This window comes from Ambystoma mexicanum, chromosome 3p (assembly GCF_040938575.1).
Source record: "Ambystoma mexicanum isolate Mex_15411 chromosome 3p, UKY_AmexF1_1, whole genome shotgun sequence".
In the NCBI taxonomy this organism is placed as follows: Eukaryota; Metazoa; Chordata; class Amphibia; order Caudata; family Ambystomatidae; genus Ambystoma; species Ambystoma mexicanum.
The window spans coordinates 686,666,212-686,678,746 of NC_090925.1; positions in this window are offsets into that span (position 1 = coordinate 686,666,212).

Below are 12,535 nucleotides of genomic sequence, written 5' to 3' on the forward strand. Positions count from 1 at the left end.
TGTGGAAACTAAGAGAATCACGCATAATTCTGCGCAGTTCGCAGAGATTATAGCATTAACCCGAGCTTCTGAACTTTCCGAAGGGCTTGCAGTAAATATACATACTGTATGCCTTTGGGGTGGTTCACAACTTTGGGAGACTTTGGTCAGAGAGAGGGTTCCTAACTTCACATGGCACCAAAATCCAACATGGCTCTCTAATAGTACAACTACTCTCAGCGCTTGCACTCCCTACTCAGTTAGCAGTTATGAAATGTGCAGCACATCAAATGATTACAGATGATATAGGGAAAGGGAATGCTTTTGCTGATCAGATAGCTAGACAAACTGCTACCGATCTCCTTACTGAGATGTATGTTTCAAGGGAGTCTGTAAATGCTTATGCAATGGATGAGGGTGTTGGGTCTGTACTGGATATCCAAGCTGATGCCACGTTAGAAGAATCCAAAAGGTGGGCTCAAGGCTTGGGGAAACTTGATGATGATGGGTGGACATAGCAGAAGGGAAATGGCTACTCCCTGACGCGTATATAATGATGATGGTCATCATGGCCCATGGTCCTACGCATGTATGTGCTCAGAAGATGACAAAAATCTTATGAAGGTTTGAGTGAATGACAACATTATAAAAATTGCCCAGCGCTACGTCCAGGATTGCATGATTTGCCTACAACACAATGTGGGAAAGGGTACAGTAACTCTAAGGGGAAGTTTTGGCCTACCCTCTGTCCCCTTCGAAGTGATCCACTTTGATTTTGTTGAAATGGAACGCTGTGATAATACAAAATATGTGCGGGTGGTTATCTGCACTTTTAGTAAATGGGTTGAGGCTTTCCCTGTTAAAGATGCTACAGCCATGACTACTGCAAAAATCATGTTAAGGTAATACTTCCCGCGGTTCGGGCTAGCAAGAGTTATCTGGTCGGACAATGGTCCACATTTTGTCGCTGCTATAATTCTACAGATATGTACAGCATTGCGAATTGACGAATGGTTCCATTCGGCCAGACATGCTCAGAGCGCTGGACTAGTAGAAAGACACAACGGTATCATCAAGAACAAGCTTGCTAAGACGTGTGCCGGCACCAAACTAAAATGGCCAGACGCCTTACCGATCGTGTTGTTATCCATGCGTACAACCCCTCAAACTAAGACTGGGCTCTCTCCATTTGAGGTGGTAATGGGGAGACCTGCCAATATTTGGAACCTTCCTAAGTGCAATTCATTGAGAAATGTTAAAAATGTATTACTTTCAGATTATTGTAGCCAGTTGACTAAAAACCTGTATTTGATTTATCACCAGGTACGAGACGCTTTACCTGTGCGATACGAGGGCCCGGGCCATAGTATACGACCTGGAAGCTGGGTGCTCCTCAAGGTATTTGACCGCTCCTCTTGCTTTGCGCCGTGCTGGCGTGGGCCGTTCCAAGTCCTGTTGGTCCCCCAGACAATGGTGCAGGTCGCAGGGTGAAAGAACTGGATCCACGCGTCCCACATCAAGAAACTTCCTCACCTTTTGCCACACATTACAGAAGAAACAGAACTCCTCGCTAACACTGCAACCAACGATCCCAAAGCAGCACAGAGAGTGTGTCGGAGAATCTCTCTGAGCCCGTGAGGCCTGGGGAAGCTGCCATTTTGTCTCCACACTCTCCAAAAGTTTTGCATCTGGACACTGCTATTTCAAATTCGGCATCTTCACTTGTTTCCTACACGTTGCTTCCAACAGGAAGTGACGACATATTGTTTCCGGATCAATCAGTACTGGGAAAAGTGAGGTACAACCTGCATCAAAGAAGATAGACTTACGGCACGGTTTGGCTGAGCATTTGAAGAAGAAAAGGATCATCGAGGGCTTGTTTTTGCCCAGATTTGAGAAATGGGATTCTGTTGGCTAGGGTTGTGGAAGGACTAAGAAGTCGCTCGACCAGGATGTCGCCAGCAACGAACATTGGGGTATCCGTTTGAAGAGTAGAATGCCTGCTACCACTCGTATGGGACTTGTAAATAAGGTGGTGACCAACCAGGACGATGGACAAAATGCCTGGGCCCCAAAAATGTATTGCTGTATTTTATAATGATATTTGGGTTTTTAATAGTTGCTGCCTTAGGATTGTGGTACCTTGAGGAAACTCATTCTTTAGAACTGTTGTTACCTACTGAAAGTACACCTATTGTTCCTACTCCCTTAGTACATTCACATACTCTATCTCCTGGGGATTCTCAGCATAGACAAAGGTACCACAATAACACTCTACTGTTTATCATGAATGCTACGCATGCCATTTTTAATAAGTCTAACTGTTGGGTCTGCTCACATTTGCCGCAACACGGAGGTAAGGGGCTAGGTTGGTATATTCATCCTTTACCTTTGACAACTGCTTGCTATGCTTCTCTTAGAGCATTGCTCTTTGACCGGTGGAATGATAGCATCTCAGGGAACTTTGATGGCACCAATTTGAATAGTTTTGAGAAACGTGTTTTAACTCCCCTGGGATGCTCGCTTTTCGCAAACAGGAGTAAACTGAATGTTGCTTCTATTAGGCCTTCTGATAAACTGTCTCGTCCTTTCCAATCTTTGATTTCCTTTAAAATGGCTCCAATAGGCAATAAGGATGCCTCCTTCTTACACTGTTAATCATAGCCCCGATTCAGTTTCCTTCTGCATACAGAGGAATGGAACTCAGTCAATGGGAAATTTTCTAGGTTGTGCCAACGTTGCAAATTTGACTGGGGAAAACAGTCCTTTGTTTGTCGGCGAACCTGACTACTTTGTCTGCGGTAATGTAGCATTCTCATAGTTGCCCAGAGATTGGCAGTGAACCTGTTATTTAGGGATCCTGTTACCTGGGGTGTTTATAGCCAGTACGAGAGAAGTTTCAAAGGCTCGTCCACAGCGGGACGAGAATGGTGACACCCCAGCACAAATCTTGGGATATATAGCAAAATTAGTTGTGCCATTTTGGGGGCAGATATCGAATTCGGAAGACATTAGAAAGCTAGCGAGAGTACTGGAGAGAACCATCAACCGGACCACGGACATACTCTATAATATGACGTTAGAACAAAAGGCGATAAGACTAGTAGCACTTCAAAACCGAATGGCATTAGATGTCATTCTGGCTGAGCGTGGTGGAGTGTGTAAATTAGTGGGTTCCGCTTGCTGTGTTTTCAATCAAGATTCCTCCCCAACTATCTTCAAGGCAATACAGAATCTACACGTCCTTAGTTCCGAAGTGCATGTTCCCGAGGGAAACTAGGATCTTAGCGCTTGGTTCTGGGACTTCTTGCAATCTTATGGTTGGAAGGTACTTTCGGTATTGCTGATTATTTTTGGAATCCTGTTGTTTCTTTGTTGCTGTATTCAGTGTCTACCTGGTATGTGTTCGAATCTAGGGGGATGTTGCGCACAAGCGATAGGTTCGATAGGACATAAAGTGTATGCCCCGGACAAAACATCAAAAGAATATGTGTTGAAAGAAATTTTAGCAAATGACCTGATGGCAATAGATATTTCTGACAGTGATTCAGGGTGCATGGATGATAATGCATGGAGTTATTTGCAAGGAGATCCAAAGTAGTTCTAGCACTTGGCATAGGCCAAAAGGAGGGTTTGTCAAAAAGGAAATTATATCGTGCCTCCTACTGCACTAAATATATGTATATTGGCCTATGCCAATTCAAGCTGCTCGAAAGTCGCTTGCGAAAGAATCCGTGTTGCAAGGTCCTGACATTAAAATCAATGTAAGCTGCCATTTTAGGTTCATCCGCCATTTTAGGATTCGCTTTGTAAAAGTCACCCTGTGAGTTAAAATGGTGGACGATGTCATTCCAAAATACAACATGGCCATCTTGACCTCTGTACATAGCTAATATGTAACTTGCCTGCAGGCCACTTGTTGAGGTCATGAACTGAGACCTTGTCCTTAGTTGACTTGTGTGTAAGGGATTACTCATGTAAAGAAACTAAGCCACGAGTATACTATAAAAACAATGTATTCAAATACTGAACATAGAACACTTGTTTAACCGCATTGTATTAATGTTTAAGAAGACTAGCATGGAACAATCCCAGATCACACAGTTATTGCATAGGCTTATTGATACATGTATTAAAGGCAAACCAGTTATAAGCGGTTGTTCGAGACTTGGCACGAACCCTAGATCGGTGATGTATTAAGTGGAATATTAACCCGAAGTGAGGCTGGATATAGTGCCCACCAAGTGTATAAAAAGCAAATGCATTCTAATGTACAGCGTCTCTCAATGAACACACTGAACCGCGCTGGAGTTCGTTGTGTTGTACTGAGGGCCGATAGCTATCTGATTTTGCTGTGTTTTTGCAACTGGATTTAGTATAAAATAAAGTACTTTGTATGTTCCTTTCTAACCCGTGTTCGGTGTATTTCCTTTTGGGGTACTCAGCCTCGATATTTTGATTTTGTTTTCACAAACGTACAATACGTGCAAATACAGTACAATTCCAAGAATTATTAATCCATGTTCCCACATAATTACATAGGCAGTGTGGTGGTTTTCTCAAAAATAATCCATTATTTGTTCTTAAATTCTGGGTGAGGTGTCCATGAGCCCATTGGGTTTAGATCACTATGTACACATTGTTTTTTACTTTGTAACCTCTCACTTTTTTTCAGACACTAGAGAAAACACAATGTCCCCACAATTTTCTTCAGGATTCCTATCTTTATTTCATGAAGTGTGTAGTTAAAAAAGATGTCGACACATAGTGTTTCGTGCGTTTCCCTCGAGACACGCCCATCCATTGCGATCACTTGTCATTTCACTTCTCGGCTTTAGTCAGGACAGAAAGCAATTGTCTATGCACAGTGATCCAATCTTTATAAACTTATCACACTATTTCTATTAAAGAAATAGACAATTCAACCAATGATACTTTTCAGAAGTGTAAGATACAATTATAGAGTAAGTTGGAACTGTAGCAGACTTTTAAGAAATGCAATCAACAGCTCCAGGTAAGTAAGGACCCATTTACTTTTCAGAGGGGCTACAAGCAACTCAAAGACAAGTATTAACTCCAAGACTGTTTTAGATATGTACTAAGCAGATCAGGGGAAGCAAACCCCAACTGTCACTTTATAAGAAGAACCAAGTTATTCAAAGAAGGTAAACCCTATTGGTAAACTTTTACACTCATTCCTTTTCAGAATAATAAAACAGTACCAACACAATGGCCCTCATTACTACCCTGGCGGAGTGGGTTTACGCCAGCGGTATTCGCGGCGGACCCGTCCGCCCTACTACGAGACCCCGTAGCGCCATGGTGAGTTTTCCGCCCGGTTTTTCCGGGCGGAAAAATCCATGGCACTACGGGACCTCGTCGTTAATTACGCCACCGTAATTTACGGTGGCGTAATTAACTCCTTCCCCACTCCCATTATATCCTATGGGGCAAAAATGGGAATGGGGAAGGGTAAAATGGGGATTGGGGATTTACCGCCCCGCCAAGGTCGGAATGGGGCGGTAAATCCGCCAACCCCCATGGCAGTATCGGCAGCTTTCCGCCGTGCTCCATGGTGCATATTGCACCACGATCTCCGCCAGGGTCGTAATGAGGGCCAATTACTTTTAAGAAGAGTGAAACACAGTTCAAAGTAAGTAAACCAACTTATATACTTTTTTTTAAAGGAGCAACAAGCAATTTAAATGTAAGCAATAACTTAAGAACACTTTGTAACTTATTGTATTACAGGGATACAGCTACAACACTAACTTCTTTAGCAAGTAAGTACTTTCACACTTGGTATATTTACAAGACAGAAAACCTATCATCAATGGATGCGTGCCCCTGAGCCACGCATCCATTGCAATTTGTGATTTTGCTTTTTCGGCCCCGTAGTGCGCTCCAAACCTGCTCCCGCCGTCACCGCTTCCTAGTCAGCCCTCTTTCGCCCACCACGCTTGCATTGCCCTATAGGCCCAGTTTCCAACAAGTGAGGGTCTAGCACCCTTGCTGCAGACCCCCATACCACTTCCCTGTGAACGGTGCCTGGGGTAAGTTGATTAGCATGTCCCTGAGAAACGCATCCATTGTATTTTGTGAATTAGCATTTTCAGCACTATAGAACACTCCAAACTCACTTTCTTCTCCTCAGTCCTCGCTTCCTAGTCTGCCTTCTTTCCCCTCCTCCCTCCCACCCATGCGCTCCGATTGGCCAGTAGGTTTTTATAAGACACATACTCTGGGCAGCCCCAAGGCAAACAACGAGCTCCGAAAAAGAAGCAGCTCCAGCCCATGTTTGCTGGATTTCGCCAATGGAAGCCTGCTGCCGTCAACAGCAGCAACTGATAACGTATGTGTGGTTTGGGTGGGAAGTATAGTAATTACTGTATTCCACTAAAGCCCTACCACTCTTATTACCTCACATTACATAGCACATGCATGTAAGCCAGCTAATAACTAGTTTTAAATGTACTGCTATGCGCCGATTCTAGACTTTTCACCCACTGCACAGACTTCGCAAATTTAGGTGTTTCTCCATTTACTGCTGTGTCTCAAATGTATGTGTTTCTCCCACTGCTCAAGTGTTTCACATTTAGGTGGTTTTCCATTTACTGCTATTTCAAATGTATGCGTTTCTCCCACAGCTCAAGTGTCTCAAATCTGCGTGTTTCTGTATTTGCTGCTGTGTTTTAAATATAATTGTTCCTCTAAGTATCTGCAATGTTGGTGTTTCTCCATATATGAAAGGTGTTAGATGTATTAAGATTGCCACTTCTGTGCTTAGGACCTGTCAGTATAGCTCACCACTGCTCCCGGGCCTTGGAACTGGATCTGTACGTTTGATATTACCCCACTTAGAATACCTGTGGGGACAGCCATGGGGGTTATGCCTAGATAACCGCTGAGTCTCACATTTAGGCCTTTTCTCCCATTGCTCATTTGTCCCAAATTTAGCTGTTTCACTGTGTACTGCTGAATCTCAAATTTTGGCGTTTTCCCTCACTGCTCAAAGTTCCCAAGTTTAGGTGTTTCTCCATAGAATCTCAAATGTAGGTGTTTTCTCCGACTGCTCATGTATCTCAAATGTAGCGGTTTCTCTGTGAGCTGCTAAATCTCAGATTTCCGTCATTTTCTCCCACTACTCAAGTGTCCCAAATTTGGGTGTTTTTCTGTATACTATTTAATCTCAAATGTATGTGTTTCTCCATGTGCAGTTGAGTCTCAAGTTCGCAGCTTTTCTCCCGCTGCTCACGTATCTCTAATTTAGGTGTTTCTACATGTACTGTTGTGTTAAATTTAGGCATTTTCTCCCATTGCTCAAGTGTCCCAAGTTTAGGTGTTTCTCCAGATACTGTTGAATCTCAATTAATGTGTTTCTACATGTACTGTTGAATCTCTGCTTGAATCAGAGCGGGCGCCCTAACAACAAAATGCCACCAATGGTGACAAGTTACGTATTAACACCTCCACTGGCCACCGGCATGGCTATTCATGCACATCAATATACTGCAAGGACTATCACAAAAATGTGGTTGTGTTGTTCACATAAACTCTGCTCCTACTATGCCTTAACACCTCTGACAGCAGAATGCAGTGCAGGCCTATGACAAATTTGGGAATGCTGGCCACATGGCGCATCTCCAGCACTGATGCCACCCCTACTCCTCTCATCACCCATCCACAGGCCTGACCGCGTGGGTTGCTTCTCCACCGGAGCCTGGCCAGCCCTGTTAAGCTTTTGTTCTGTAAAATGCACACAAGAATCATAATCGTGCACCATGACCTCCAACGCTCTGGACTTTGGTCCTCCGACCGCGTTCGCATTAACGGCGCTTTGAGACTATAATAATGGTAGTATTGGCGCTATACAAATGACAAGTACAATACGAAACCCCATAAACAATGTGTTTACATTTGAACCTTGCTATGTCTTTGGTTGGTCATGTTTCTGCGGGTGCCTTCTGCTGCAGTCCTGTTTCTTAGTCACCTGTGATTGCAAACTCCTAAGGAGACATGTTGCAGTCCACGAAATGCTGTGCCAATTTAAGAGAGAAAGTGCTGAAAATGGTCTCAAAGGTTTTTAATTAAAAAACCTTATTTTGTAATAACCTATCTTCTCATCAATTCAGCCAGGTATATGTTTAATGGCCGATTTCAGCCAGGTTACCTGAGAAGTGTAAGGCCTCTATGTTGAACCTTGAATACGGACAGCATTGCTGCCCAGTGGGTTCCCTACAGAGCCGCAGCTCATTGAATCAGAAGAACTCAGCAAGACATCTCACTCTAAGGGGGCTGCAGTCTCCCCTTGTTAATGCTCTGGCATCCCAGATCATGCTGTACTTGCCTGATGCCATGGAAGGGGGTTTCTCCCTCTGGACATTGGGATGCGTTTAGACCCTGACCACAGAATCTGGTGTATTGGGAGTGGAATGGTCAACAAGGCGGACCAAATGGGATTGTAGATGGTTCTGAAAAGATGGCCCGGCCCTGCCGGAAGGAAGCCTGGCTTTCCAGTTAGTCCCCGAGCAGCCTCAGTATGGGAGGTCACCTAAATTAAGCTCCCAGCTCTTCCTGTTTTCACATCCACATTCTATAGTCACTGATATTAGTTATGAGCAGGTACTGAATGTGCCAGGCAGTGAGGAGCAGAAGGCGTGCACCTGGAGTCAAGTCATGCTGATTGCTTGCAATCCCCTGAGGCAATTTCAAGGGTTTGCAAGGGTGCAAAGTGGGAAAATGGGGTGGCGAAAGGGGAGGAGAAGGCGTGGTACTGGGGCAAGGAAAGAATGAATCATGATGTTAGGTAATGCTGCTGTGGTTTGTATAGGGATAGTGGGCATGTGATGCCTCTTCATGGAACAGTTGCTAGACGTTAGGCCATGCAAAAGAAGAATTTGAAGACACACAAGGAGGCAACTTTTTAGGCAATATTAAATCCCCTCAATAAATCCAATAAGAAAAACCAGGCAGTGGTGCTGGAATCAGGACATGTTCATACAGCTGTCCAGACCTGAAAAGGGATACCTTTTGGAGAATCCCCCTTCCAAAAAAGATGTTCTTGAACACATCTTTCACAGAGTTTAAATAGAGTTTGGCACAGTGAGGTTCCTATGGGAAATGGGATGATACGTATACTTGTTTACATTAACAATCAACCACCTAAAAGAATCTACTCTGATCTTGAGGGGCTTGGCTTAACAGAACCATGTTGGGCCTGTAGAATTCCATGCTGCCTACCCGCGTGACACAATCTCCACCTGCAGCGGCTCTCTCCATCATATGAGGATCCAGGCGGGAGACTAGCATCCCACGTGATCCACATTCTGGTTCTCAGGCAAATGTGTCACACTGCACTGGACATGCCTGAACCCCGTGCGGAGACTACTGTCACAGCATAATGGCCTTGCTGGATCCTTTCAGCCAATCATATTGAGGCATGGCTCTCTTGAGTGTCCTATCCCTGTGCATTGCTGTGCTGTTGCTCTGCCCATGATACATGCATGTTCCTGTTTATCCTCTAGGAGACATCAAATACTGTGAGATTCAGAAGTTGCTTGTAACTCAAATAGTGTGAACTGAATCAACTGAGAGGTTACAAATGATCAAGATCTCCAGGCTGGCACAGTAAATGGAATTAGAGTGGTTGCTCAGCAATGACAGAATGACACAAGAATAGGGGGCATGACCTTCAAAAAAGGGGAAAGCTGCCCATCATACTAATACACATAAGAGAAGCCTGTGCAGCCGGTTCATGCAAGTCTTTCATGATCATTCTATCACACATTCAGTCAGAGCTACAAGGGTTTGTGTTTATAATGTTGGTAACAAAATGTCGGGTGTGATTGGGAGACCTATCATGAACTATTTAATCTAGTAAAGAAATCTAAACAACATTGTTTTGGAGTGTTGTTGTTAATACAGGAACCTAATGATACATCAACATAGGCAATGGCTGCAGCATGCACCATAGAAGTACAGTATTTATAATCTTGTCATTTTGGATAGTAAAATAATATTTGCTACCTTGTCAGAGTTTGGAGTCATGTGAAACATGTAATAACTAGCTAGCAATTCAAGACCTACTACACACCTATGGTAGTACAAACAATACACATGAAGACCCACAATGCATACACATCAGAGGCACATACAGGGAAACTAAAGTAAGGAAGAAAGAAACAGCATCACCAGAAAGTGTTAATAAAATTAAAGTTTTACTTCATGTATACAAATGAATTGTGTGTTTGAGGCCTGCTTATTGCCCCATGTATGTGCACCATGAGCTGAGACAAAAACCCAAGGAATGCACTTTAAGAGCATATGACAAGGTTAACGTCTAGCTATGTAGCACCTTTTGGATTTTATTATTCTGGCTGTCAGTGAACAAAACCACCCAGTCTAAATATGTCAGTGAATAAAAACAAGTGGCTCAGACATGTGATGTCACCAGTGATGTCATCAATTACATTTGTGATGCCACCTTTGATGTCCTGGGTGTTAGTCTTAGCAGTGCACGGTGGTGATTCTTTTTATGGTTGCTTACCTTCCCATAACTGGCAAATTTCTAAGGTTTTCCGGTTTTACTTGTACCCATAATGTCCCTTTAACAACGTTTTTTCATTGAATTTCATAGGTTTTTATTAGTGCAATTTAACAATAACGTCCCTTTAACAACGTTTTATCAGTGAATTTCATGGGTTTTTACCAGTGCATGCTAATTTCCTACAACTTACTAATATCATACTTAACCCAATATAGCAACATTTGTGTACAATTTACAAAGTTTCACCTTAAAACTCTGCCAATTTCCCACCTTCTAGCATCATTTTTAACATTCTATACACTTTTTGCAACTTTTTCGACTGTTTTTGCATCCGTCGCTGTCTGTGAACATCTGAAGTCATTGCGGACCTTCCGAACAGTGCCACGTGACCACGCGCTCGCACGCACCATGATGACATGTCTACGAAAGCGTCCGCCTTTTGCTATTGGGTCCATGCTTAGCGGACAGTTTGGAACTGCATTTTCTACTGATCTAGGAATTTTCAAGCTCAAAATTCACCCTTGCACAGCTCCTACACCTATTCTTACTCATTATCCATTAACAATCTAGTACAAAGCACATACTTGGAAGAATAGTAGCAAAGCTGATATTTATCTGGCATCAGATATTGCCATCCCTCCTCCCCAAGAGCTATCACCAGCTGGAGGACCCTCACAACAAAAAAAGTGCAGTACTTTCAAAGAAAATGAAGAGGACCAACAAGATGAGGTATAGGAAGTGACTGCCTCTAGCACCCAGAGAGGATCATTGGTGTGGCAGTTATTTACCATTTTTGGGAATGTACCAAAGGCTAAATCTACCAAAGAGAAATGCCCTGAGTGCTTTGTTCTCAGTCACAACCTGGACAGTGCTACTACGGGACTGCCGCCATACCAAATCCAACCACTGCACTGCTCTCAGAAAGTTTGTTCCTTTCTAAGCAAGTAGTAGGCTGTCTTCCTCCACCTCATCTTCCTCAACCAATACTGTAAACAAACAGCCTACTTCTGTGGGACACAAAATCCCACCCGCAAGCAATAAAAGAGGCCGTTGATTCATAGACAACAGTCCTCTGTATATACTGCAACACACCACTCTGCAGAGGGGAGCAATTTCAAAGTGCTTTTGAAGCTGTAATCAAGGAGCATGAGAAACACTGCCCCCTACCTCAGCAGTAATACACGTGCAACATCTTCCCCTGTCCACCTGCCCCTCCATTTTACTGCTTGGTGCCAATTCCCTCATTTCCCTCCTGACCCTATGTTCTAACCTATCCTGCAACAAAAAAAAAAAAACAATAGTACATCAAAAAACAACAAAAGAAAGGATCCTTTACGAACCACCTTTCACAGAAAACAGAACAAAAAAAATGTATAGACTCCATCTACATTACTGTTTATATAATAAATAGTAATAATACAGAAATAAATGCAGCATACTTAGTAAGAGCTTGTTCTTCAATAAGCGCCTGGTGTGTGTGAGTCTGTATGCAGAGTTGTACTGAGGTGATAATATGAGCTGTACTGTTCTGGTTTGTGCTTGGTGCATTCCATTATGTTGTGTGCTACATGAAAAAATAATTTGTACATTTTCAATTGATGACTATATACAAAAAGGTAGATTTGTATGTAGTGAATGTATGCAATGTTGTTTTATGTATATGTCTTACTTGGTTGAAAGGTGCAACATGTTTTGCTCTACCCTGTGCTTCACTGCTTTGTGAATGCTACCTGATGTCCGTGGACATTTGCTACATTGGGGGTAAGTATAATATAAGGACCTTTTAGCAAATTACGGGTGCGCTGGTAAAAACTTATGAAATTCACTGAAAAATCTTTGTTAAAGGCACATTTTGTTTAGGTTGCACTAATTAAAACCTATGAAGTTCAGTGAAAAATATTGTTAAAGGGATGTCATGGTTACAAGTAAAACCGAAACCCCCGCACCAAAATTTTCCAGTTATTGTAAGCTAAGCAACCATAACTCACACCACTACGGTGCACTGATAAG